This window comes from Dipteris shenzhenensis, chromosome 10 (assembly GCF_047967505.1).
Source record: "Dipteris shenzhenensis isolate YYH24624 ecotype China chromosome 10, Dip_SZ_1.0, whole genome shotgun sequence".
In the NCBI taxonomy this organism is placed as follows: domain Eukaryota; kingdom Viridiplantae; phylum Streptophyta; class Polypodiopsida; order Gleicheniales; family Dipteridaceae; genus Dipteris; species Dipteris shenzhenensis.
Window position 1 is genome coordinate 11,894,846 of NC_141605.1, and position 24,516 is coordinate 11,919,361.

General features: G+C 43.3%; 1 protein-coding gene across 1 annotated transcript in view; it reads right to left on the minus strand.

Moving 5' to 3' along the window:
• LOC147897401 (chromatin modification-related protein EAF1 B-like) overlaps nt 1-20,878 on the minus strand; it is a 75,736-nt gene extending 54,858 nt beyond the window's left edge. The window contains exon 1 of the mRNA XM_087380946.1: nt 20,716-20,878. The gene's annotated coding sequence lies outside the window, so the exon portion shown is untranslated. The remainder of the gene's footprint in view (nt 1-20,715) is intronic.
• Between the last annotated feature and the right edge of the window lie 3,638 nt (nt 20,879-24,516).

Genomic DNA, 24,516 nt, shown 5'->3' on the forward strand with positions numbered 1-24,516 from the left:
AGTCACGTGCAGGAGGAGGAGAGGCAGAAGGAGAAACTGATGCAGAGAACATAAAAGATCCATCAGTCAGAGCAGTGGGGAAAAGTGGGGGAGATATAGCAGGAAAAGGATGAGGGGGAGAGGGCTGCTGCAGAGGCTGAAAGGACTGTAAAGCAGGATCAAGGACAGACGAGGGCTTCACAAAGGACGAGCTTGGTACGAAATTTATAGGCTGTACGGAAAGGCTGCGCAAGGAAGAGGAAATCGGGCCAAAATCTGCAGGAAAAGAACCCTGCAAAGACGACCGTGCAGATGTTGCAGTAGACTGGACAGAATTGGTGGCACCGAAAGACAGACTGTGCAGAGAGTACAGACTGCCGTACAGCCCCAGGTTGTACGGACAAGTTAGGGAAAGGTGACTGGATGGTGGAGGTAAGTACAGAAGGTATGGCTGAAGCAGCCTGTACAGCAGAGCAGAAAAGGACAAAGGTACGAACGCGAGGATATCAGGCTGTACGGACAGCAGGAAGGAGGGCAAAAGGTACATTTGAGGATGAAGGCACGGACGGGGGGGGGGGGCGGGAGCAGCAGAAACCTCCATCTCCACCACCACCACACACACACACCTCACACACTTTTTTTTTTGGGGTGAAATCTTTGATTGATTATATTATATGAGCAGAAACCTCAAAATAAGGTGCTACAATTACATCAACTGAAAATTTCAATATGTGCCAAAAAGACCTCATGATCTATGCAGCGGGTCTGCAAGCAATCAAAGAAAGAATAAAGTCCATAGTGCCCAGTAGCGAACCCAAACGAAGAAAAGATGGAACTCCGGTCTGGATGGATGAAACCCAAATAGCCAAAAGAACTTCCCAAATGGAACAGATGGGAATCTCGCTCGTAGGCGCTGTCGAAGCAGATCAAAAAACTCACGAGAGCATGGACAATGCCAAAACCAGTGAGGCACAGTCACTGAAGAAGCAGAACATCTGTGGCAAAGTGCAGGAGCAATGTGTCGATGAGCTAATAGTTGTCCATATGGAAACACTCCCAAAAGAACTCGCCAAAAGAAAACCTATTGCCAAGCGCTACTTTATGGACCCAAAGTTGCTGTAATCTTTTTCTCCACCACTTGGCTGGGCGATGCATTCGCTAAAGCGCTTTCGACCAATGAATGCTTTCAGCTCTCAAAGAATTCCGAAGCAAAGATTGCCGTCCATTCCATTCCAAATGAGAAAGAGCATACTTCCAGTTAAGAAGCAAGCCAGGCAAAGTGCCATCAGTGCAGCCAAAAAAGAAATCCCATTGATCGAGTTGCCAATGACAAAAGCAGAAATATTGATATGAGTGACCATAGTCCTAATCATAAGAGCCCAAGGCTGATCACCTTGCAGAAATTGCAGCAACATTTTCCCCCTGTGGGCAAGAATATGCACATGAATATTCGTGATGTTCAATCCACCATGCATCTTGGGAGAACAAATGTGATGCATCGAAAGCAACCTGAGACTTTTTCTGCCATGTTTAGATCGCTAGAAGATTTTCATAAAGACAAACATGAAAGATGTAAGATCTGCCTTAGTAAACATGATCAATGGCAAGTAAAATTGAATATATGCCACGAGGATGGACTGCACTATTCGAAGACGAACATGCAAAGGCCAGGTTGCCAGTTTCCAATACTCAAGCTTTTTCCAAAACTTAGCCAAAACCCAATCAATTTGTTGTCGGCGAGTGAGTTCCCACCCCAAAGGGTAACCAAGATGACGAAAAAAATGAGTGGGTGGAGTGATATCCCCGGGCCATAATAGACTATGCCAGTCTTTGGAATCCAAAGGGAGCAGCTTAGACTTCTGAAAATTAACATGAAGACCAGCTGCCAAACCATAAATAGAGAGGACCTGCATCAAGGCACCAGGATCATGGGGCGTATTCTTCGGGGTAAAGAAAGAATCATCAGCATAAGCTTGAGCAACCATGCTGCGATTAGCATTCAATTCCAAGCCATGAAGTGATCCTATAGCCACAAGATGATCAATATATTGTAGCATAGGATGAGTAGCAATGGCATACAGTAAAGCACTAGGAGAGCATCCCTAGCGGACCGAACAACGAAGAGTCCACTCATCAGAGATATCCCAAGAAAGAATGCAAGCCGCATTGCTATCTGTATAAAGCCAGTAAATAACCTGCTGCATTTTTGGTCCAAACCCCAAAGCTTGCATAGTTTGCGAGATGAAATCCCATTGAACTGTGTCAAAGGCTTTTGCAATATCTACCTGCAAGAGTAGAACATCCTGATGCGTATATTTGGCATATTCAATCCCCGAGCCATAATAGACTATGCCAGTCTTTGGAATGCAAAGGGAGCAACTTAGACTTCTGAAAATTAACATGAAGACCAGCTACCAAACCATAAACAGAGAGGGCCTGCATCAAGGCACCAGGATCATGGGGCGTATTCTTCGGGGTAAAGAAAGAATCATCAGCATAAGCTTGAGCAACCATGCTGCGATTAGCATTCAATTCCAAGCCATGAAGTGATCCTATAGCCACAAGATGATCAATATATTGTAGCATAGGATGAGTAGCAATGGCATACTAAAAGCACTGAGAGGGCATCCCTAGCGGACCGAACAACAAAGAGTCCACTCATCAAAGATATCCCGAGAAAGAATGCAAGCCGCATTGCTATTTGTGTTAAGTCAGTAAATAACCTGCTGCATTTTTGGTCCAAACCCCAAAGCTCGCATAGTTTGCGAGATGAAATCCCATTGAACTGTGTCAAAGGCTTTTGTAATATCTACCTGCAAGAGTAGAACATCCTGATGCGTGTATTTGGCATATTCAATCCCCGGGCCATAATAGACTATGCCAGTCTTTGGAATGCAAAGGGAGCAACTTAGACTTCTGAAAATTAACATGAAGACCAGCTGCCAAACCATAAACAGAGAGGGCCTGCATCAAGGCACCAAGATCATGGGGCGTATTCTTCGAGGTAAAGAAAGAATCATCAGCATAAGCTTGAGCAACCATGTTGCGATTAGCATTCAATTCCAAGCCATGAAGTGATCCTGTAGCCACAAGATGATCAATATATTGTAGCATAGGATGAGTAGCAATGGCATACAGTAAAGCACTAAGAGGGCATCCCTAGCAGACCGAACATCAGAGATATCCACAGAAAGAATGCAAGCCGCATTGCTATCTCTGTAAAGCCAGTAAATAACCTGCTGCATTTTTTGTCCAAACCCCAAAGCTCGCATAGTTTGCGAGATGAAATCCCATTGAACTATGTCAAAGGCTTTTGCAATATCTACCTACAAGAGTAGAACATCCTGATGCATGTATTTGGCATATTCAATCCCAATATAAGCATTGGCAATGTTATCTGTGATATGGCGACGTGGAACAAAGCCATATTCGAAGGGATGCAACCCATCATGCAAATAACCTTTAATCCGATCACCACCATTTTGGCAATGATCTTGTAAATGACTGGCATGAGCATGATTGGCCTCCAATCACCAAGTGAATCACATAGCTGCTTCTTTGGAATCAGCTTGAGAAGACCCTTTTTCCATGACACATGCATCTGCTGATTTTGCCATGCTGTATTTACCATTTGCAGCAAGGTGAATTTAAGAAGATCCCAGAATGCAAGAAAGAATTCAACAGTGAGACCATCCCATCCTGAAGATTTCCATCTACCACATGCATCAAACAATTCCCTTTCAGTGAAGGGATGTTCAAGTTCCAAAGCTTGAGCATCAGATAGAATTGAATGAATATGCTGCAAAAGAAGCTGATGTGCAGACACGACCCAAGGAGAAAGAGTATCCACATGCCCAAAATGAGTGGAAAAGTGCTGCACACATAAATCAGCAAGCTCTGAACAGATGTTGACCAAGAACCATTAGGCATCCGGATCCGACAGATATTGGTAGAGAGTATCCACATGCCCAAAATGAGTGGAGAAGTGCTGCACACATAAATCAGCAAGCTCTGAATGAGATGTTGACCAAGAACCATTAGGCATCCGGATTCGACAGATATTGGTAGCTTGTCTTTTGTAGTGTAAACTCTTAATAACTTGCTTGGAAGAGCAGCCTTTATCCAAAAAAGCCCATTGTCTGGATCGGGTTTCCCATTTAGCAAGCTTTCTGCGATCATTGGATTGAAGAGAGAACCGAGCCTAACATAAGCACATGCTTTCCTCTGAAGACTAAGGGCGAAGATGAGCAAGCTCAGTCAAACTCTGACAAGTACATTTGGCATGTGCTATAGTCTCCCTTGTGGCTTGCATATAGGATTTGCCATAATCTCGAATAACTGCTTGCATCCGAGCAACAAAAGCCTGCCAGGCATAATCCAAACCAATGTGTATCTGACGAGAGAGAGGCTGAATAGCATCAGAGACCAAGGCTTTAAATGTTGAAAAAGTGAGAGGAAAGCATGAAGCTGAACACAAAACAAGAGAATGCTTGCTTATGGAATGAAGAAGGTTGAGGTCCATATGTACACACCTCTACATGAGCCACCAAGCTCCACAATCATCTCCTCAATCAGCTCCTAGAATCTCTCAATCATCCTATGTGGCATCTACCACCACCTAACAGTGCTTATGGGCACCTAACTGTGCCTCTACCACACACACATAGAACCCAAGGTGTGCCTGGGGCATACACCTTGAGATATCCCATCAAACCCCCCCTCAAGGGAATGCCTCAAGCTATGTCAAGGATACATCTAGTCACATAGTGTCTCAAGCCATCTCATGGTGGTCAAGGATAAATCTATGGCTAGGATCTCATGCTAGCAAGGGTTCCCAAGGGTGTGAAGTCAAACAAAGGGATACATAAGACCTTCCAATGGTTATCTCCCCTGTATGTACATGCACACAATGTTTGCAGGAGGTACTATGGAGCTAAACACATACACATGGCCTATATCATATGGTGACCAGAGGTGTTTACAAAGAGCACAATAGTTTATTCCATTCATTTTGGAGGACTATCCAGGCAGAGTACCTTGACTCAACATAAAAGAGAGATCTGGAGCATATGTGGAGCTGGTTCAAAAAGCATAATCATCATAGCAGGCCTCATCTTGTGGAGGCACATCAACTGAAAGTAAATTGGCAGTTTCTGGTTTTGCTTCCTTTTTGGCCTTACAAAACTTTTCATGGTGATTATTTTTGCCACAATATTTGCAAGGATTGATCTTGAAGCAATCTTTTGAGAGGTGATTAGTCTTCCCACAATGTTTGCAAGGTGAAAACTTGCCCATTTGAGTTTTTATGGCATAGGCTGTGTCATTGCCTCTCCAGAGCTCCTTGTGCCTTTCTTCTTCTTGAAGGGCAGTAATAAGACTTTCAAGAGTAGGATTAGGAAGATTTTTCAATGTGGTGCCAACATGATCATAATCTTCAGGCATACTTTTGAGCCAATACTGCCATTGCATCATCTGTAGTGATTGGAGAGTTGATAGAAGCAAGTTGAGTCATGAGACTCCGCATGTAATTGACATGAGCAACCAAGGGAGTGCCACTAGCCATCTTCAATTCAAAGAAAGCAATCTTAAGTGACAATTTTGAGATGTGAGAACTAGCACCAAAAAGAATATCAAGCTTTTGCCAAGCTTCAGAAAGAGACTCCATATCAGAAATGTGATGAATATAGTCATCTCCTAAGCCAAGAGCAATAATGCCATAGGCTTTCTCCTCTCTAACAGGATCTCATGCCGGGAGTGTAGGAGCTGAGGATTCTCCAGCATTAGAGGCTGTTGAAGAAGAAGTTGAAGCAGGTTTGACAAGCCCCCAGAGGTTTTCCCTCATCAATGCAAACTTAACTTTCATCTGCCATGTGTGAAAGCCTTTACCATTGAACTTATCAATATTCAAGAAGGTAGCCATGAGAGGGTCTAACCCAAAATGGGCAGTGTCTACTCTCTTACAAGGCTAGAAAAAACTGAAAAGCTTCAAAGTACAAGCATTTGGTGTAGCAAAGACTTGTAACCAAATTCCATACTAAAAATCATAATGGAAATGATACTTCAACTTGCATGCTTCATAGAGGTGGCTAAATGAAAGTATTCCAAGTAAATCCAAGTATAGCAACCTAAAGGAAAGTTGTAGCCACAATTGCACTGATGCTATTCAACACTTTAAAACATCAAAATTGCCAAAGTAGCATCTAATGTAGCACCAAACTCACAACACTGTCAAAACTGTCCAAAACAGAGGCTTGATCTTGTAGGGCTTGTATCTCACTCTTCAAGGCAAAGAAAAGAGGGCTTTCTAGGTAGAAATAAAGCTGGTATACCAGAGAAGAGCAACTAAAGAGGAAAGGCGAAATGCTGCATCACGTCGCCATAGCCAGGAGCTTGATTGTCGACTGGTTTTTTCGTGTTTTCTCCCTCCTCGGTGGACCATTTCACTTCAAATTTGGACAGGGGCTAGCTCATGTTGTTGTGCAAGCGTGGCTCAGAGGAATTTCGAAATGGTTGCTCCAGCAAGTCGTATTGCACGAAATGGCGTCAGGAAGAAGGCGGCTGTTGCACGGGTCTGTGGGCACCATTCCCTAATTGCTCTCACGTGGAAGGTCGCCCATACGAAGGGTCTCTCTAGCCAAAAGGACTCTGGGAATGGTTGCTTGTAGGTAGAGAACAAGCTCACACAAAATTTTGGAAGGAAAGAGGAAAATGGCATAAGAAGAAGAAGAAGAAGATGATGATGATGACATGGCATAAATGGGCTCAAGAAGGATCATAGTGCTCTGATACCATGTTGAAGAAGTGAAAGGAAAGCATGAAGCTGAACACAAAACAAGAGAATGCTTGCTTATGGAATGAAGAAGGTTGAGGTCCATATGTAGGCACCTCTACATGAGCCACCAAGCTCCACAATCATCTCCTCAATCAGCTCCTAGAATCTCTCAATCATCCTATGTGGCATCTACCACCACCTAACAGTGCTTATAGGCACCTAACTGTGCCTCTAGCACATACACATAGAACCCAAGGTGTGCCTCGGGCATACACCTTGAGATATCCCATCATTAAAGTCAGCATGCTCCAGATAACTATTATTAATCAGCAAAAGCCTTCGGCAAGGCAATCTGTCCGTGGGAAATTCATGTAAGGAAAGCCTCAACCAAAGAGGAGCATGATCCGAATGTGTGAAAGCATGATCAACCCAAATTTGACTCATAAAGGCATCACAATGTTGTGGATCAACCTGATACCATTTGTCCAAGCGTGCCAGATAAGAAGATTGAGCATTATGCTGAAAGGTATAGCCCAGAAGCATGGGCTGTAATTCCTTCCAGAGATCAACCAGGCGCAACTGAAGCAAAAAATCAAACCATGCCTGTGTTTCAAAAGCCAACATATGAGTGTGGCCTGAGGTGTTGTCACCCGATTGAGGGGCATTATTAAAGTCACCACAAATGAAGGCATGTTGTCGCCATGGATAAGTATGCATGGCAGCCCAGATCAAAGCTCTATCACGAGAAGATTGGGCGGCATAAAACCATGCAAATTCAAAAATTTTCCCTTGAACAAGGCATTGAACAATAATCCATCTACCATGGTGATCATTGAGAGCCACAACAGGTTGAAGGTCGTGCTTTACCAAAAAATCCACACCAGAAAAGGAGTGCTCTCCAGCATAGAAGATATCATAACCAGCAAAATGGCCTATCTGACCAGCATACATATGCTGATTATGCTCTTGCAAAGCAACTATATCAAGCTGCAATTGCCTGATATACATCCAGACCAGTTTCCATTTGTGACCATCACACATTCCCCGTACATTGAGAGTAACACACTTCAGATGATCAAGCATATCTACAATTAAGGGACAGGTATGTACAGCAACTAACGGGTTGTCTACGTCTGCATTTCCACCTCAATGTCCGGGCCTCTGTCCTAGGATGAAGCATCAGCCTGAGGAGAGGACAAAAGTACAGCAACTTCTTCTTCAGGAAACAAGGTCCGATTTGCAGTCACAGCAGCCCAGGTCAAGCCAACACCAGAGTTTTCAGCAGGTATTTTCCCATGAGAGGATGCACCACTCCAAGTCCGAGAAAGCAAAGGTCACCTGGGGGAGATTACTTTGCGAGGAGTTTGCCATCCATCAGTCAAATTCTTTTCCCCCTTCCCCTGAGGTGGAGAGGACAAAGGCACAGAAAAAGAAGCATTACCATTTGAGACAGCCGGGGCACACACACTTCTCTCTCTCTCTCTCTCTCTCTCTCTCTCTCTCTCTCTCTCTCACACACACACACACACATCGAGGGCTTCATCGAGGAGGTCTTCATTGGTCTACCATGCTACACACGGATCCATCTCCCGCACTCTCTAAGGATTTCGATGGGGCAGTTCTATGTTTCCTCACATAGACTACGCATTGAGACTAGATGGGCTAAGGGAATACCTAGACAGGGCCGCTTGCACTCTGTGATCTACAAGAGATGGATTCAAAGGAGCACTTTGCTCGGTGTACTATGAGTCTTAGGTCATCACTACTGCTGTTATAAGGAATGAATTCGTACCCCTCTCTAGTCTCTTGTTTCACTTGGATCAGAGACGTTTGGCGACTTTCATTCATGAGGTCGTATGACATAGAGACCAACTGCCCAAGGCACATAGTTGAGATCAAGGTGCTCAACCAGACCTGCAAACCCAACCCAGAGTGTGAGTTTTTCCAGTCCAATAGCACAGACCAACAAGCCCCAGGGAGACAGCATAGCCGAGGCCAGAAGTGAGAGATACGATAGACCTGTCAGCGTGTCGATACACAGATGAGGCTTCGGGATCATGTTCACCGTGCATAATTAGGAGAATCGTCTGTTAGGAAATGGAGTCAAGTTGAGTGAGTTTTATGTGTGTTTTAGTATGGTGTGTGCTATGGATGCCACGTGTCATATTGGGAGATATCCCATACGCCCTTTGGTATTCTAGTGTCTAGTGTCTAGATTATATGAAGGTGTACTTGTGTTGTGTGTCACATCATAGGAGTCAAATCAAGCGTCCTCTGCCTCCACAGACCACCATCCTGCTAGAAGAGTGAGAGTAAAGTGAGGAGACCCATAAAATCCATCTATCACTGAAGCCTAGCCTCCTCATAGTGCCCTCCAAGAAACCCCAGTCCACCATGTCATAAGCCTTCTCAAAATCGAGAAGGAGAACTGCAATCTCCTGCTGACTCTCCTTCGCCCAGTGAGTGGCCTCCCAAAAAGTGAAGATATTATCCAAGATACTCCTATCTTGGACAAATCCTATCTGAGTAGCTGTGATGATATCTGGCAGCATAGGCTTTAAACGAAGGGCCAAGGTCTTCGCTAGGATCTTGTAGGCTGTCCCTAAAAGTGTGATGGGTCTCCAATTACGTAGGACTGTCTTGTCTCCCCCTTTCAGGATGAGACAAATCATACCTGTGCATAATGCCTCACCCAAAGATCCTGTATCGAGAGCCTCTGAAAAGGCAGAAAGTAGATGAGGCCCAATCGTATCCCAGAGAGCTCTAAAAAGGAGGGGCGACAGACTGTCCTCCCCCGGGCATCTGTCTCTGGGCAGCTCATGTAACGCATCTGTGATCTCCAGGAGTGATAGCGGGCTATCCAAAACATGACTCATCCTGTCTCAAACCATTTGGGGGACATGACTCCAAATCTCCTCTCTGCTGGCTCTGATCATCTCCTCGGTGACTCGATCAGCGGTGTACAGAGTGGAATAGAAATCACAAGTGATCTCAACAAGTCGATGAGGATCCGTCTGAAGAGACCCGGCCTCATCCACAAGTCTACGAAGACTGCCCTAAAGAACTCTTTAGAGCATCTATCCCCCTTCTGGATCCAGAAGGTCTGCTGGGAGTAAAACTTGAACTGGGCCCTCCTTCCCTGAATCTCCTCTAGTCTCTCCTGAGCCTCTGAAAGCTGCCCTCTGATGAAAAGAGAATGAGGAAAGCTCTGAATCAATCTCTGAAGTCTGGATACCTCCGCTCTTCCGTTCCGATCTCTGATTATGAGGTTTTCCTTCTCCTCTTTTGCCCTCAACTGGCAGGCCATGCTAACTCTAGCCAAATCCCCCTCTACCCACATCAACCAGCCCTGATCCTCAGGAGTGTCCTCTGTCAACCAAGCCTCTCTCAACCGTTCCACGAACTCTGTGTCCTAAAAAACAAAGTCCGGAACTCTCACAAAGCCTATACTCTCCAATCGAGAGGTAGGGAGAATATGTAATAGGACTCCTCTCACAGATTGTATCCCACTCAGCCCCTCGATTGTCAAGAGCTTCGTTGGCAGAGAGTCAGGGTCATTGGTTGCCTGGGTAAGGAATGGGCCACAGATCCTTCCAGGTTGACCATTGCAGAGGATATTAGATGGAGACTTTGGATTTTCCAGGGTCGACCTCTTGCGGAGCTTGACTGGGACCCAGGTGAGTGGGCATGGCCAGCTCCGGTGGCAGGCGTTCGTCCTCTTTCTTTCTTCCAATACTCGACGAGGGCAAGTTACACGCTCCAGTAGAGAGACTCTCATCACATTCCATCTGCCTCCCAGCATTGGCATGCACAGGGAATTACTGCAGAGCTCTTGCTGAGCTACTGGACTCACTTTTGGGGCATCAATAGAGCCAGGAAAGTCTCCTACTTCCTTTGGCTCACTATACATAGTGGCATACTTGTGGGTACTTGGCTCCAACAGATGGGTAGACCCTCCTTGTGTAGGCGTTGTCAGCTTGCAGAGGAATCTAGCAAGCATTGTTTATGGAGTTGCACCAGCTCTAGAGTGGTATGGACAAGTATCTTCAGGTTGTTCTCATATGTCACATCTGAGTCCTTTCTGATGACGTGGGACGCTGCTCTTTGGGGGAGAGGATCTGGAGCTTGAATGGAATATATCACTCTTTTATTTAAAGCTTTCTCAATGTAAGTCTTTGATTGATTTAGCTTTTCAATTTCTCTTCCAATTCTTTCCATTTCCATTTCTATTTCCATTAGTTGCATTCTTTGCTTTCCTTTTCCTCTCCTCCTCACCCTACTCCTCTATGCTCCAACACATGGTATCAGAGCCAGCTCTCCTCTCTTCCTTCCTCCTTGCTTCTCCAAGGGAATGAGGTTGAGGGAGGCCAAAGGAAGCTACTCTCCCTCTTTCCTTACGGAGAGTACACTCTAGCCTCTTCATTCCATTCTCCTCCTCGTCGTACATGGCCGCCAATCTGCTTTGCCTCGTTCCACGAGTTGCATTCTTTGCTTTCCTTTTCCCCTTCCTACCCTACCTCCTCTCCCTACTCCTCTATGCTCCAACACATGGTATCAAGGCCAGCTCTCCTCTCTTCCTTCCTCCTTGCTTCTCCAAGGGAATGAGGCTGAGGGAGGCCAAAGGAAGCTACTCTCCCTCTTTCCTTACGGAGAGTACACTCTAGCCTCATCATTCCATCCTCCTCCTCGTCATACGTGGCCGCCAATCTACTTCGCCTTCTTCTCCTTCATCACTTCAGCTGATTCGTGGCTGCTGCTACGTGGGAAGAAGATGCATTTGAGCTTATTCGTGGCTGATGCTGCATGGAGCCGTTTCGTGGCTGCTGCTGTGGAGCTGACTCGTAGCTGCTTGGAGACCTTGTGGTTGCTGCATGAAGACTTTGTGTTGTTGTGTTGGTTGCTGCATAGAGATTTCAAGAGTGCAACGTGGAGACATGGCTATGCTCGTGAAGATGTAAAGTGTCGTTTGGAGGCTGTTTCCAGACTGTTCGTGGCAGGAAGAATCTCGGGCTAATGCAATTCATGGAGCTGGTCGTCATTTTTGCCGCTACTTGCTGAGTTGGGGACAGAAATTCAGTGATTTCCATCAAGCATTAAGGTCTGCAATATTTCACTTCTTTCCTGCTTCACCTTTGCTGAAATGGAGTCTTCTAAGTCTACTATTATCATTGAGAAATTCTCTGGCAAGAACTTTCCCACATGGCAAACCAAGCTGAGGCTTATTCTTATGAAGGAAGGTGCGTGGAATGTTGTTAGTGGAAAAGACAGAAGGCCCTTTTTTTACTTTAAAAAAAGACAAAAAGCCTCTACTAGATGAGAAGAAAATTCTACAATGGGAAAATTTCAATGACAAAGCTCTTGCTATTATTGGTTTGGGTTTGTCTGATGAAGTTATTCATCACTTAGATTTTGATTACATTGCACAAGAATTGTGGGAAAAGCTAGAACGTCTGTTTGGTAACAAAATTAGCAACTCCAAAGTGTTTCTCAGACAAGCATTCTTTAAGCTTCAAATGAAGCATGAAGACTCTCTCAATGCACATTTGAATCATATGGAATCTCTCATCACCCAGCTTGCTGCGTTGAAGGCTTCTATTAAGGAAGAAAATCAGGGTGTTGTCCTCCTTTCCAGCATTGAGGATATTCCTAAATATCGTGACATTATGTCATGACAAGAGAAATCACTAATCTATGATTAGTAGACATTAAAACATTATTATTATGTTCTCAACATAAACAAAGCGGGAGTCGAATAAGTACCACCAACTCTACAACACTTGACTTTTGCTGTAAAATAAATCTTTTTTTTTTTAATTACAGCAAGACATTTTCTCTCTTGTATTACTAAAAGGAAAGAATGGAAGGGGAAGGGACATATAACAATGAACTTATTCCTTTTCCTCCATTACCCCAAATTGAGAGAAAGAACACCTTCACCCCCTCTTGAAGAGGATGGATTAGGTGAGAGTTATACACATCTTGAGTATGATAACCCACAAATAGATTTACAGCAGTCTCTCCTTCAAGAACCTCTTGATAGGGAGTTCTCCTTTCGTAATGAAAGAAGAAACTTCGGGGATGAAGAGTTGAGTACCCCTTCTAAGAGGTCCGAATTCCAACCGCGAGAGAGAATTGAGTTCCCAAAATATGATGGGGCAAGGGAGGCTGACAAAATCCTCAATTGGATTCGTCATTTTGAGCTATACTTTGCCCATCAAGACAAGACCGAGCAAGAGAAGCTTGCTCTTGCCACATTGCATCTGCAGAAGGATGCTCTAATGTGGTGGTCCTTGTCACAAGCAAGAAAAGAGCCTATTCATGAATGGGCTAAGTTCGTGGAGCAACTAAAAGCCACTTTCATGCCACCGAGGCATGAAGAGAACCTAACCTTTCGTTGGGAGAGGTTTAGGCAGTTCGATAATGAGAGTAATGCAGATTTTACAGCCAGATTTTGGAAACTCTCTCTAGAGTTACCCGAAAAGAGTAAGGAAAATAGGAGAAAGAAGTATTTAGCAGCCTTAAGCCCAAAAGTAAGGTTGAAATGTTTAACCCGACCACGCTTAAGGACCTCACTAAGCTGGCTGAAATAGCCGAGAGGAAATTGAATCCGCGTAAACCCTTCAACAAAGGAAATGAGAAAGCTATTGTACAAAATGTTAACAGCCAATCACGTCCTGGATGGATACCATTTCCTTCCATGACTGACGATGAGAAGAAAAAGCTAATTAAGGAGGGAAAATGTTTCGGATGTAAGAAACATAAGCCAGGGCATCCATGGCATAAATGTCCTACTCTATTAGCCAAAATTGTCAAAACCAATTCTGTAAAAGGAAAAGGCAAAGCATCCAAGCAGGAGGGTGAGGCTTCTACCTCCTCATCCCAAGACTCTACGATGAACATAGAACCAAGAGTAAATGCTGGTGTATGGATGTGTGAACAGAATAGAGAGTAGGCATATTCATTGTAGAGTATGGACAGAGAATAAATATTTTTCTCCTCCGTGTAGAGCGTCTAAGATAAATAGGGCTGAAATAGAAGAGTTGGAAAAAGAGATTGAAGGTCTATAGTTTCTATAGACTAAGTAGCTCTCCATCGCAAAATCATCCATAGCCAAGGTCAACCTAGTTCAATGAAAACATTTGGGTGAGAGAATCGTTTTAATACTAATCAATTTGTTGAGAATGTGTTAAGCTTATTGAGCAGGTTACTGTAAAGAGATTTCAGCAGCTAAGTATTCATAAGAGGATTCTGAGCATGAAGAGATACTGAAGAGGCACTGCAGTGGTACTTCTGCATTTTAAATATTCAGCATCAAGAGGAACCAGAACTTGAAGATGAGATTTGAGTTCGGATTCAGAAGAGATCGTGTACTACCAAGAGAAGATTATTTGCAAATTATGAAGAGGAGATGCAAATGCAGAAGTAAAAGAGAAGCGTACGCAAGAGAAAGAGACAAGAGGGATCCAGAAGAGGACTTCTGCCCATTCAAGCAAGAGGGAGTGTCATGACAAGAGAAATCACTAATCTGTGATTAGTAGACATGAAAACATTATTATTATGTTATACACCAATGGTGTAACATGTATTTGTATCTATGATGGACACCGACCGATTTGTTATGGCGGTGGATCATCTGAGTAGATAGGACTAGTCGAGCTAGAGCCACTGCTTTAGATGGCATCGAATTTAGACATGTGATACTTATTCTATTAATAAAAATGTGCACACCCAGAGATTGGGACAATTCTGTAGTAGGATTCCAATGGGAATTGACACAAGGCAACTTAGGATGCTAGAGAGTGTGGCTCCTTCAAGTTGACATGGTGGTACATTATGTTGCGGAATCTATTATTGGAACAAAGGCTCGAGTGCAGTATCAATACTCTATGGGACCAAGTCATGGATTGCATCTTGAGCTAGCTTCTCAGCCTCAAATTAAGCTTGTTCCTTTTGTACCCATTGTTGAAGTGCCTAAAAAAGAGCCTTCTCCACTTCTGCATTTGGGTATGGAGTTTCTTTTATTTGAGGATTGGGAGCTGATGTGGATAAGCTTGGCTACTCATTGCTTGGCAGAGGTAGAGGCACTTGTGTAGTCTTTTTAAGAAGTCGTCTTTGTTGGATTGGAATGTTAGGGTCCTTGGTGGCCTCTTTTTGCTGGCGTGTAATTACATTCACAGGTTGTGATATTATGCTTGCTAGCCCCAAACTTTGATGGTCCACCCCAGTGTCTCGGTCCTAGGGGCAATAGGAAGGGAAGGGTGCATTAAGGTGCATTGAATGGTAGATGCATGGGTCATAGGCTTAGGGTAGGTGTAAATGGGAAGATGGAGCTTGAGTGATCTCAAGGGACATTAATGAAAGGGTATCACCCCTTTTCATTTTGAATCTCACGTTGCATTCTCTCTACCACATTGCATTCATCCGTCTCCCACCTTGCATGTAGGTCGAAATAGAAACAAGTACTCTCACGAGGGCGCTCTTCCCCATTGGAGGGCCAATCGGCATTCAAATTCTGCATGCATTGCACACATTTGCATTCTCGAAAAAGGTGGATTTTCACACATTATTCCAACAATTCGTGCGGCATGGGATATGAAATTTGATGAGATGGTTGCAATGCTCGTTGATCATGATAGAAGACATAAGGATGACCATATCCATGAGGAAGTGGCATTATATTCTAAGGGTAAAAACAAATTCAACCCTCTCAAGTGTATGTATTGTAAGAAGCTTGGCCATACAGAGGATCGTTGTTCTCAGAAGCTTGCCAAGCAACAATCTAAGGACCATGCTAACTTGGTTGCAGTTGCCACTACTGAAGAAGAAGAAGAAGAAGAAGAAGAAGAAGAAGAAGACATTCCGACACCAACTCATGCTCTCATTACTGAAATCCGACATCTCTCTCTTCCTCAAGAGGTAGACGAGGATGATGATTTTGTTTTCTAAATCTATCAACGATCATGGGTACTCTGCCCTGAAAATATGAGTATTTTCCCAAAAATAATTGTAATAATCTCATGAGTGTTTGTCTCTTTGAGTCAATAAAGGTTCTCAGCCTTGGATAGTCCTCCTAAAATGATGTATTGCTTTGTTATGTGTGGCTCCATGGCACTCGTTAGTTCCATTTTTGAGCCAAGAGGGGAATGTATTATGGGAGCCTCTTTGTATTTGTCTTTGATGGGTCCTTTTATCAAGCCTGTGACCGAGTTCCAGGATGGTGGTGTACCCCCTAGACCTATGAGCTAGTTATGTAGCCATGCTAAGACATAAACCTCTGAGTCATGTTGAGTCTCAAGCCATGAGAGTGCTTGGATCAACCTCTGAGCATGCTTAGACTTTAGCCTCTGAGTTACATGGGGTGCACAAATTAGTAGATCCCATCATTACCATGTTATGTTCTTGGTTCCATTCCAATAGTTCCTCGCATTTCCTCCATGGGGGGGCGTTAGGAAATGGAGTCAAGTTGAGTGAGTTTTATGTGTGTTTTAGTCTGGTGTGTCCTATGGATGCCACGTGTCATATTGGGAGATATCCCATATGCACTCTAGTATTCTAGTGTCTAATGTCTAGATTACATGAAGGTGTACTTGTGTTGTGTGTCACATCATTGTCAAGCTTCCTCAATGTAAGTCTTTCATTGATTTAGTTCTTCCATCTCTCTTCCAGTTCTTTTCATTTCCATTTCCATTAGTTTGCTTTCCTTTTTCTCTTCCTACCCTACCTCCTCTCCCTATTCCTCTATGCTCCAACATCCTCCACAAGGAATCCCTGTAGCTGCACCAAGCGCTCACAATAGAGGCCAACACTGATGAGTAAGGAATCCTGAGATCAATAGAGGTAAAGATCCATCAAGTACTCTCTAACCACTCACCAACTAAAGAACAGATACAAGACCCAATACATCGTAAGAAGAAATCCTTCCATAGCTCCTAACCTAGCACGCATTCCCTATGACAACAAGCTTTCAAAGCATCGTAAGAAAAAAGCATTCCATAACTTCTAACCTAGCATGCATCCCCTTTGACAACAAGCTTGCAAAAGCAAAGTTGCACCTTTGACTATCCAATTCTTCTTCTTGTTTTGCTAGGTTTCTTCTTGCTCAATAAGTTACTCTCTCCAAGAAATGAGTACTCTTGTTGAGGACAACTTTAGGTCCTTGACCCTCATGCGCTCAAAGGTCTATGCGACCTTGTAAGTAGTGTCATAGTCTTCTAGCCTAAACAAACATACCATTCGATATCTAAGTGTAGGCCATGGAGAAACTTCATGCTTTTGTCCCCTTACTCAAACATTGGATGGCCTCCTGATTAAACTCGTAGACGAAATCATTGCTGACTCACTTGAACCCTTGGACATAAAGAACTCAATCTCGAAATGGTCCAAGTACTGTGGTTAAAGAAAGTGGGTTCTAATGTCCATCAAGAACCCGTCACTTCACCTGAAAAATGCATTGAAGCAAGAATACACTTCTGGTTTTCCTCGACGGTGACCATGAGAAGTAACTTTCAATGTGGTGAAGCAATGCGATAAGAATCAAAGGTTTGGCAGGTTTGAATATTGAGTTGCCCAATAAAAATACCTTAATTGACTCTCGAATTGCATTTGCCATCGATAAAGTTTTGGTCTTGGGAGTAATACGTGATCTCATTCTTTGTTCGCTTCCAAAGCCTCTAGTTCTGATTCTATCTGCCCAATCACGGTCTCTATCACTGTTTGGGAAATACGCTCCCGCTCTTCTCTAAGATCCCAATCCCAAGGCTATTCAGCAGCATGGGCATCTTGAGCTGTAATTCCGAGATGGTCTGTCTGTGACTACTCTTGTCTCTCCATCATGGCCTCAAATTGCTGAACCTGTATCTTGATTACAATGGGACAATCAAGTTAGCATAGAACTAAGGCCAAGGGTCAAACTTTCAATACTATTCTTGGCAAAATGGACCAAAATTCACCATTGTCATGGGGCAATGGCTCCAAGAACTCGAAGCAGAAGGACACAAACTGGAAGCAATGGCTTCAAGAACTGGAAGCAGGAGGCCTCAGATTGCTGAACTTGTATCTAGATTACAATGGGACAATCGAGTTAGCACAAGACGAAGCAAGGATCAAACTTCTTGGCAAAATGGACCACAATTCAACATTGGCATGGGGCAATGGCTCCAAGAACTGGCTCCTAGAAGGACACCGGCAGGCTTGGCAGTTTTATAGACTCAGCTACCAAGAACAAGCAAAATACAAAGGGATATTGATATCACTTCACCAGCTTGGACAATCCACGTGAAATTGCCCTTACTTCATGAGGTTCATAATATAGACCTAGAAACAACAACCAGCGTCAAGCCATATCAAACAGGAGCTCTTGAGAGTCAGTCGAAAGAAGATCATCCAAAAGCGCTACCATGGTCCACTTCTGTGGAACAGTTGGGGACGAAGACTCATCGCGTTGGTTGATTTTGGAAACACAAAGGACAATACATGGAAGAGTTCCAGGTCCCCCCCCCACCGCACACTACTACAGATCTGAAGTGAAAATTAATAGGGCAAAGTATTGAATCAAATATGAGGGATAGCCAAGATCACTGGATGGGCAAACAGCACAACCTTCAACTGGTGGCCCCTTTAAGATCATTCCAGTTTACAGAAAAGATGCCCTAGGCGTCTCCATGCCAGTCTTACAAATAAAAAACATCAATGTAAGCCACACCTCCACCCTTGAGCTAAAGTCAGAGGTTCACTAAGAGGCATGGTATTTCTTTGTGTAAACCAACAACGTATCAAAAGAACAACTAGCCTCAAACCTAGGAAAGAGGAGCTGTTCAGTAAGTTGATGATTTGTTCCTAACTTGCAGTATACTCCTTTTGCCTCCTCATAAAGGGGCTCACAAGTGTGGGCGTCTAGTTACATTCCATGCCCAGTACACTGACAAAGCATTGATTTCCAACAGTGTGCTCTCTCTGGTCTGCCCCTATTGCCATTCGTAAGCATGGTTTTAAGTTCAGCAAGCAGTTCCGGTGCAAGATTACAGCATCATATATCAAAAGCGGTTTCTCCTAATTCAGAATTCTCTGGCGCCACAGTGACACAATAATATACGAAGTCAGGACCCAGAACAGCTGGACTTTTTAAGTACACATTTTCCTCATAGATCACTGAAATCTTACCACCGTCCACGAGACAAGTTAAAATTGTTCCAAGCATTTCCCATGTGTGTTCCAATGTGTATACCTGAGATGTCAGAATTCTGTCTTGTACCATCAGCCCGTCAGAGTGTGCCAGGCATGTCTACTTGATTAAAGATATTTTTGACTTAGAAATGCTTCCATTTTGTAATGATTTAAAACACAGTCATGTCCCTGACTTCACAGCTGCTCAGGGCTATGCTGAATCTGATGTGGGAAATGCTGTATACCCAATGCAGCCAAATGTGGGATAATTACATCTATTTTGTACCAATCAGAAGCTCCATGTTGATACAGTGACCTTATTCTATTATGCAATTAGATCGATTCAATTTTGTTCTGCTATGTACCTTCCTTGTTGCAGAACATTAATATTACAACAAAAGGTGCATTACATAGTGGCCCTAGCATCCACTGTGTTGTGCATGCCTGCATGTGTCATTGGAAACACTATGGAAAGCATTCCTAGCAGTCCACAAACAATTTCGATACTCTTAGAAGCGCCTAAGTTCAATGCCAATGTAGTAGATGTCCAACAACGATCATGATGCAAAGTCCGTGCATCAAAATCCACTCTCATATGTATGTTTCAGCTACAGTATGCAGGAGAAAATTTGCTCTTTGTATTATTACAACAATAATTTTGTTACACAAACTCATACTTAAATAGTTTGAGGATTTCACGTGTTTCAATGTAATCGATGCTCTAGTCACCCCAAAAAGATATGAAATGTGGACACCGAAGGTCCACATATCCCTTGTCTCTATACACCTGTGCACCTTTCTCATCTTGCTTGCTGCAGGTATGTTGACTAAAGATTTAGAGAAGTAAAGCGCTCAAAAAGGATCTTAACGGTTTTTTTTTAAATACACATATTGAAAAAGCCATAATGCACCGTTGGACTTAAAATATACAGGCTGCTTGCTAGCGAAGATTTTATATTATCAGACTAAGTGCAAAAAAGGAACCAATGCATCATATCTCGTTGGATGCATACTATCCACAAAAGAATAAACATCACAGCTCCTCAATGTGCGCTTCTGAGTTAATTTTTTAAGCCTTCAAGCTTGGCCTGGTCCATTAGCATTTTACAACGCGATTATTGAGCTAAAGATTCGTAGAGTGCTTTGGTTCAATGTTACTGACGAGCCTTTTACTTCATAGTCTTGGACCTTCTCGAGTAGATCTACCTTCAATGTTGCTTGACGTGCACAAGTGTTTGTGCACATTATTGAACATCAACGCCTATTCTATTCCCTGCAAGTCCGGTAATGCTATTATTCCTACTGGCTCAAAGCGGTACACACTCCCTGATGGCTTTTCGTTTTTAGCTGTTGGGCAGCATTTAGAGGTATATGCTCACGAAAACAACTAATAACGCCATCGTTACGCTTCCCAAGATAGTGTTACGATTGCACCGCAAAACGTGATACAAAATTTCTGTAGAGTAGCTTATCAAAGTCGCAAGCTCGCTGAAGCTTCATAACTTAGGTGACGCATTCCTTTTGAAGGAACCGAAGCTGGTTATAATTGGAAAGACCCCCGGCGCCATGAGAGCGTAACGTAGAGGTCCCCTCCAAGGCACAGCAGGAGGCAGACCTAACGAGCAGAACAAAGAGCAGAAGGAAAACCACGACTCCAAACCTGAATGCCCGCCGGAAACAAGACAACGCGCAATATTTGGGGACGAAACGAACGGCGATGTGCTGCACTTGCTGCAAGCACACGACTCGATAAAGTTTGAAGGAGGGCAAGGGAGAACGAAGATGCGGCGACGGAAACACACCATTTTGAAGGCAGGTATGGGGCGATGATCCACGAGGAAGCGAGGTGACGGGGTGGCTGGCGATGGCGATGGCGATGGCGATGTATGATTTCCGTCTGTGCGGGAAAGCCTGCGGGAGTTGTATGTGAGCTTCTCTTCGTTTTTCAAACCACTTCAACGTATCTCCAATTCTACTACACATTGAAGAGGAAGAAGACGGGTGGCCTTCTCCATATTTTGCTCTTGTGCATGGTACAGCCTATGTGGCTTTGCATTTGCTCGAGTGTCCGTTCACACCATCCTCTTCACTTTGCGTGGTCACACATAGCATCAAGTCATTGACTTGCCCGGCGTGAGTGCCCGTGTCACGCTCCCGCCCATTTAGGAGGAAATAGAATTGGAGAATGGCCATTGTTGTTGTCTCCTCATTTATTTTATGTCAATGACTTGTGATTGGTGTAGCGGCTGGAGAATTCATATAGCAGTAGGAGGAGTTGGCCCATTGAATGGGCGGCCTTTCATGGGCAGGACACAAATCTTTTGTGTCACTGTCCGGCCTACAATCCCTCCTGTTAGTATGGCAACCCTTCACACCACCTTTTGGAGGATGGCCACCAGGTGGTGTCCACCTAGCATAAGGGTGGGTTCACACCATGAGGAGCAACAGGGGCGTTGGGGTGATGAGTACCCCCCCTCCCGCCAAGGGCTAGATACCCACAACAACACCAATCAAAGTTGCAGGATACAGTAATAGTGATCAGGCTACCAGCTAGTGTGAGCTTGCAAGAACGGGCGGCAGACTCCTTTGTCGAACTCCCTTGGCTACTGGTTGGTGTGAACCCATCCTAAATTGGACCCGATATTTTATAGGGTATTGTAAAACCTCCCTATGTTGTAGAAGAGTGTAAGCGCCTAAGGAGGTTGGCATTCACCCACCTAAGCTAGTTGTCCATGTTTGAATCCCTCTTGTTAGCGTAGAAATGCCCCTTATGAATAATATTATGTAAGATAGTGCACGAGTTTAGTAAAAATTCTGCCAACTACGAGGGAACTCCCAAGGTTCTTTTCCCTTAGGAGCATTTAACTCAAAACATAACCTAAACCCTAGCTTTTTGTTTTTAAGAACAATAAAAGAAACAATATATTAATATGAAAATGAGACACAACAAAGGCTTCATCACATGACTCAATCTCCCCTGCAATGACAAGGACAACGGCTTTATTATTGAGTTAGTGATGGACCACTTTGTGGAATTTGAGACCCAACAAATACATGAATAGAGCATCGCCCACATGAGCCTGCTATTTGTCACTTTAATACTTCAATAACATGGAAGTCACCATCACCATAGCTTGTAAGATATCGTGACTTAGGCTCCATTTTATTTTCTCAAGGTCGCATCCATTGTTATCGTCACTTTTGATTCCCCACTACCCCCTCACATTTAAAAATATGCACTAGGTGATAGGGCTAGTTGGCTTCTCAGTAGGGATTGAGAAATCACTAAATCATGAAAATTTTCTTGCCCATGAATCATGATCATGCAAACACATTGGTAGCTCTAATTCACAACGAGAATTGTGATGACCTGCAACTGAAATATACTACCAATATCTGGGTCTATACTAGCGATATAAATATACCATTAGTATAGATTTCTATAGCACCCATGTACCAATGATAGTGTAAATTATATCATCGATATATGGACTTACAGGTCGCTTATAACAATGTTATGTTTCTTATATAAGTAGAGCTATATTGAAGGTTTTTCTCCTAGTGAGTTTTTCTATCTGATATGAGGCTTGCATCATGACATGGCTACTCTAAGCAATCTTTGGATTGTATGATGTAGGAAAAGCATTGTTATGGTGATCTCCTCACATATTTTACATGTAATATGTTTGATCACAAAGGCTTCATTTGTGCTCCATTTGTGGTATCACTACTTTGCTTAACCTTTGGATCAAATGGGGTAAGAAAAGCATCATGATTACGGTCTTCCTTGTACGTGGAACTTAAAGGAATATGTTATATCACTACTTCACTCTTGATCTTTAGACCAGAGGAGATGAATACATCTTGCTTGCTTTCTTTTACTGAGGAATTATGAAGGATGCCAAAGCATTCTTGCTCATCCTAGTCTCCATATGATAGTTTGGAAAGGGAATTTGATTGTTCTTATTTGGAATGGGAATTTCTTGTTTTTATTTAGTCATTAGATGGATAATTGTTACATGGGTGAAATGTAGTACATATGCTTATGTGTGATGTGCTATGTGCATAAATCATTGACTTTCCATTGTTTGAACTTTTCATTGCTATCATTTTTGCATCTATGAATTTTAGTGGAAATGTATAAAGCTTCATTTAATCATTTTATGAATCAAAACATTAATGCACTAGATATATGATTCATGAATGATCTATAAGATGCATGAATGAAATCCAAGGTACAACATCCCTAGATGTCCAGCACTTGGATTGTCATGACATCCATTTAATATATGGCACCAAATATCCTCCACATCGAGCACCCATACCTTGTCATTTTTAAATAATAACCCATTGTGAATGGAATATTAGTTTTCTATCCTACCGCAACACCACTAATTTAGGTTTATAGCTGTCCCAAATCTTTGAGTGGCTTAATTTGGGATTAGACCTCCTACTAATTTTTTCAAAATATGATCAGTTTAGCAAAGTCTCTTGAGAGAAAGATCTAAATTTGATGTTTTCCATAAAGTAATAACTTAGAATTATGCTTAGGTCATCTTGACAACCCTCTTCATAGTTCCATTTAGTAGTAAATTTCAAATTTGAACTCTTGCATAAAGTCATAAATATATTTGGACGAATGGTGATCCATCCTTACAATGACTTTGGCTTCATGTAGGCATTTTCTCCTAGCTTTCAACCGTTGTTGGCTTTCTTTGCCAACTGGTGGGACCGTTAGTCCCCCTCTCTTCATGGCCTTTGCATGGACCACAACCAAGAGTTCCTTTTTCATCTAGTCTAGGTATTTGAAAGATTTTAATTTCAAATGCCACGGGGCAATCATCTATGATGACATCTATGGTGTGTGGGTGTTGATCAATATCTTCTGCAATAGATGAGATTTCCCATACCTTCCCTTTCTTCTTGGCCCTCCATGCAGAAAGCCCCTATTGTAGCTCATGCCTAACCTTAGGGCTTAATGCTATCAGTTGCAAGAGAGTGATGTTCAAAGACTGGTTGACGATGTCTTGAACTACTGAGTAATCTTATTGCCTTGATCCAATGGGGAAATTTGAGGGTGACCACTTGCTTCTTTGGGTTCTCAAACCTTTACTCTTTTCAACAGGAGGACCGGGCATCTTCACATTTGGAGGTTTCGAGAAAGACACCTTCTTCCTTGGTCGACTAAGTCCTCGACTAGAGGATGGATCTGCCACTTCACGACTTCTTTTCCCAAGATCCAAGATCTCCACATCCGAGTCTCTTCTGTCAGATTCACCAAGAAGGCTTACACGTGGGCCATTTGGGCATTTTGTTTGGTAATGTCCTTTCTAATTCCTAGCATCTCAAGCCGAAGATCATTAAGGGCCTTAGCCATATCTTTTACACCTGGTTCTTCAGATGGTGTTGTAGGGGGAGTAGAAGGAGGGGGGACTATTGGCGAGGTTGGGGAAACCCTTCAGGCCGAGGGGGTGAGGATAGATCCTGGGTGGAGGATGTGCATACATTCTAAGAGGACCTTGTGACAGATACATTCTTGGTGGAGGGGGAGGAAATGCCCAAGGGGGATGTGGTAAGAATCGAGAGGGTTGGGGTGGAACTAT